We start from the raw sequence: 4,931 nt of genomic DNA on the forward strand, positions 1-4,931 counted from the left end.
GCTGGTCTAGAACTCCTGACCTCAGTGGCCTACCCACCTCAGCCTTCAAAATGGCTGGGATTACAGGAATGAGCCTCTGCATCCGGTCTATCTTCTTTAATTAAAGGAATATAGTTATATTTTTTTCAATGTTCTTGTCTACACATTCTGTCATCTATGTCCTTCCTATTGTTTTTATATATTTTTTTATTTTCTGTAAAAACGGGGTTTCACCATGTTTGTCCGACTGGTCTTGAAATCCCGACTTCAGGTGATCCGCCGCCTTGGCCTCCAAAGTGCTTGGATTACAGGCGTGAGCCACCACGCCCTGCCTTCCCATTGTTTTCAAATTCTCACCTGATGTGTCCTTTGTATGTCAGTTAAAGTGGATTTAATTTTTTCCCCTTCTCATCATGGATCTCAGTTTTCTGTCTCTCTACATTCCTAATATTATTTGATTTGGTGTTAGACATTGCCCATTGTAACTCATTGAGTGCTGGGCTTTTTGCATTTTGTGTTGAAATTGTTTTAGCATTGTTTGGTATTCAGTAAAATTACTTAGAAACAGTTTGCTCCTTTTCAAGCTGACTTTTTAATTTTTTTTAAACAGGATAAGAGCAGCTATTAGTCAGTGGCTATTTTTTTATCCGCTATGGAGGCAATATGCCTTTTTTTTTCTTTTGAGACTGAGTATCGCTCGTTAGCCCCGAGGCTGGTGTGCAATGGCTCTATCTCGGCTCACCACAACCTCCGTCTCCTGAGTTCAAGCAATTCTTCCATCTCAGCCTCCTGAGTAGCTGGGACTACAGACTGTGCCACCACACCCAGTAAATTTTTGTATTTTTAGTAGAGACGATGTTTCACCATGTTGACCAGGATGGTCTCAATCTGTTGACCTCGTGATCCACCTGCCTCTGCTTCCCAAAGTGCTCAGATTATAGGCGTGAGCCACCGTGCCCGGCCTGCAATATGCCTTTTTAAATAAAATATCTTATTTTTTAGAGTAATTTCAGATTGATAGCAAAATTTGAACAGGAAGCACACAAAGTTTCCATATACCACTTGCCTCTATGCATGCGTAACCTCCTAGACCATCAACGTCTCTCTCCAGAAAGGTACATTTATTACAATTGATGAACTTATGCTTGCATGCTATTATCCCCCGAAGTCCATGGTTTACACTGGGGGCAATACTCTTTTGCATATTCTAAGCCAGTGGTCTCCAACAATTTTGGCACCAGGGACTGGTCACTTGGAAGACAATTTTTCCACAGATGTGGTGGGAGTAGGGTGGTAGGGGCGGGGGTGATGGTTTCAGTATGAAACTGTTTCACATCCAATCATCAGTCACTAGCTAGAGTCTCATAAGGAGCATGCAACCTAGATCTGTCGTGCAGCCTAGATCTCTTGCATGTACAGGTCACAATAGGGTTTACGCTCCAATGAGAATCTAATGCCATTTCTGACCTGACAGGAGGTGGAGCTCAGGCGGTAATGTTTTCTCGCTGCTGCTCACCTTCTGCTGTGCGGCCCCGTTCCTAACAGGCCACAGACCAGTGCTGGGGTTTGGGGACCCCTGTTCTAACCAATGCTCCCTTTATTAAAAGGGTTTTTCACTTTAGCTGATGGAAACACCAAGCGTTGCAAGCTCTGTGTGAGCTACAGAGATGATTTCTTTTGAGAAGTTCTTTTCCCTGCTTTGCATCATTTCCTCAAATACATGTACCAATCAGCACTTAGCTGAAGGTTGAAGACAGGAATCCAAGGCATTCTCTCTGTGCAGCAATCTACTCTCTAGTCTGTCCTGTGATGTCACCACCCTGACTTCTTCAAACTTACTACAGGCTCTGCCTGGGTCCTCCCCTGTGCTTTGGAGTTCAAAATCTCAGGTGGTAAACCGGAGTAATCTTCGGGCTCACCTCTTTTATTTTCTCTCTCCCCGGGATCACCGTACTGTACTGCACTATATCCAGTGTTGAAGCTATAGTTGAAAATCGTTTTTCCATTTTTCCAGTTGCTTAAGGTGGAGGAGAAATCTGGTCCCTATTACTCCAAGTTGGTCAGAAGCAGAAGTCTCCATTCAGTCTTTGTGGTCAGAAGGAAGAGTATGGCAGAAGGCAGCTTCTTAGAATGGAAGATCCCTGGGCTAAGAATCAGAATTACCTGGGATCTAGTCTCAGCACTGCATTTACTAACTTTGTACAAGTGATTGATCCTTCTCGAATTTCTGTTTCCTCATTTGTAAAGTGGATCCTAACGTTGATAAGTGTATTTCTCTTTCAGGGTTATTTATTTACCTATTTATTTTCAGGTACCAATAAATTGTCCAAATCTTTTGGGGTTACTTTAGGCACTGGACATAGTAAAAACTGGTATTGGAAAAGTTGATTTATACTAGAATATTTTTCATAGAATTATTCCCAATTCTCACTAACAAACTGAAAAAAAAAAAAAAAAAAAGAATTACTCCCAAGAACATCTGAGGAAGCACAAGGCACAATAGGGACAGACTTGAAGGCGCCCTGGCAGTCCTCTGGTTTGGAGTAGAGGTGGGACAGGGTGTTTGTCCTTCAGAGACTGGAGTATTTTCTGTGTGAGAGTAGCGATGGGACAGTCATTGTCTGGCAACCAGTCTGTGGCAGGAAGAAAGGTCACAACTGGGAGTCCAAAGGACAGCCAGGAAGTATTCTTTGAGCTGGGGAACAAAAGACATTTTAAACTTTGTGCTCTGCTTCAGGCAGCTGGTGTCACGGTGATGATTCACCACATCAGGGACACCCTGTCCAGTGGGCTCAGGCAAGCCTGCCAGGCCACTTGACTGAAGACACAACTTGAGGAGGTGCACTTGCCAGTGCTGGGCTTGGCGGGTGGTGGTGGTGGCAGCGGTGGTGGCAGGCGATGTGCACAGAGGCAGATTATGGCTTCCTTGGTGAAAGACAGTGTGGCGATTTCTCAAGGACCTAGAAATAGAAATTCCATTTGACCCAGTAATCCCATTACTGGGTATATATCCAAAGGTTATAAATTGTTCTACTATAAGGACATGCACACGAATGTTCATTGCAGCACTGTTTACAATAGCAAAGACCTGGAACCAACACAAACACCCATCGATGATAGACTGGACAGGGAAAATGTGGCATATATACACCATGGAATATTATGCAGCCATCAAAAACGATGAGCTCATGTCCTTGGTAGGGACATGGATGAACCTGGAAGCCATCATTCTCAGCAAACTGACACAAGAGCAGAAAATCAAACGCCACATGTTCTCACTCATAGGCAGGTGTTGAACAGTGAGAACACATGGACACAGGGAGGGGAACACTACACACTGGGGTCTGTTGGGGAGAAATAGGGGAGGGACAGCGGGGGGTGGGGAGTTGGGGAGAGATAGCTTGAGGAGAAATGGCAGATATAGGTGAAGGGGAAGAAGGCAGCAAATCACACTGCCACGTGTGTACCTATGCAACAATCTTGCATGTTCTTCCAATGTACCCCAAAACCTAAAATGCAATAAAAAACTAACTAAATAAATAAAAATAATTGCGTGAGGGTGACTAGCCTTAATGATTAATATTAAAACTCGGTCTGGTGGCCCCTGATTGCATCCTGCTTCTGCCACTTATGGGCTGTGTGACCTGGAGACAGTTTCTTGACATCTTTGTCCTTGACTCTTCAGCTGCACAGTAAAGATATTACTGCCTAAATCATAGGGTTTTGGTAAAATTAAAGCAATTAACTCAAATAAAGGTGTGAGAAGAATGTCCAACATATAGAGAGAGTACAGAGAATTATTAGCTCTGGTTATTTGTAAAGTGTTTTAGAGGTCCGGGAGCGGTGGCTTACGCCTGTAATCCCAGCACTTTGGGAGGCTGAGGTGGGTGGATAACAAGGTAAAGAGATCGAGACCATCCTGGCCAACATGGTGAAACCCTGTCTCTACTAAAAATACAAAAAATTAGCTGGGCATGGTGGCACATGACTGTAGTCCCAGCTACTTGGGAGGCTGAGGCAGGAGAATTACCTGAACCCAGGAAGCGGAGGTTGCGGTGAGCCGAGATCGCACCATTGCACTCCAGCCTGGGTAACAAGAGCGAAACTCCGTCTCAAAAAAAAAAAAAAGTGTTTTAGATCAGGACCAATGGTAAGCCTGGGAACAACAAGGTGTTCGCACCAGCGGGTTGTAATTTGTGTTCATTTTAATTGTCAGTTTGGGACTATGATATTCGGTGGATATTTGTAATACTATCCTTGGCAGATTCTCATATATTCTCACGTGGCATGAATATAAATACTAAAGGAAGTTCCCTCATCTTGTACTGCTCTTTGCCACTCTAGTAACACCTGATAATAAACACTTAAATGCTGAGTTTTTTCTGTTTTAAAATTAGAGAAAGAGGCAAACTGTTTTCTGATCTACTTGTTCAATAAATTCTTTTTGCCAACTAATTTTTTATGTTCACTTGATAAACTTAAAGGTAGTTTAAAGTATATATTTATGTAACTTTTATCTATAAGTGAAAAAAGTCATTTATCTAGAGAGAATTTACATTAAATAGTTGCTTTAGAGTCTGTCTTTTAAAGTATTACCTTTTCAAATAAAGCCGGGTGTGGCAGCTCACGCCTGTAATCCCAGCACCTTGGGACGCTGAGGCGGGCAGATCAACTGAGGTCGGGAGTTCAAGACTAACCTGACAAACATGGAGAAACCCCATCTTTACAAATAACACAAAAGTAGTCGGGCATGCCTGTAATTTAGGTAGTGCATGCCTGTAATTCCAGCTACTCAGGAGGCTGAGACAGATGAAACATTTGAACCCAGGAAGCAGGGGAAGCAGTGAGCCAAGATCACACCATTGCACTCCAGCCTAGGCAACAAGAGNAAAAAAAAAAAAAAAGAAAGACAGAAGAAAGTAAGAAGGAAAAGAAAAGAAAAGAAAAAAAGA

This window comes from Cebus imitator, unplaced genomic scaffold, assembly GCF_001604975.1.
Source record: "Cebus imitator isolate Cc_AM_T3 unplaced genomic scaffold, Cebus_imitator-1.0 Scaffold1018, whole genome shotgun sequence".
NCBI lineage: Eukaryota > Metazoa > Chordata > Mammalia > Primates > Cebidae > Cebus > Cebus imitator.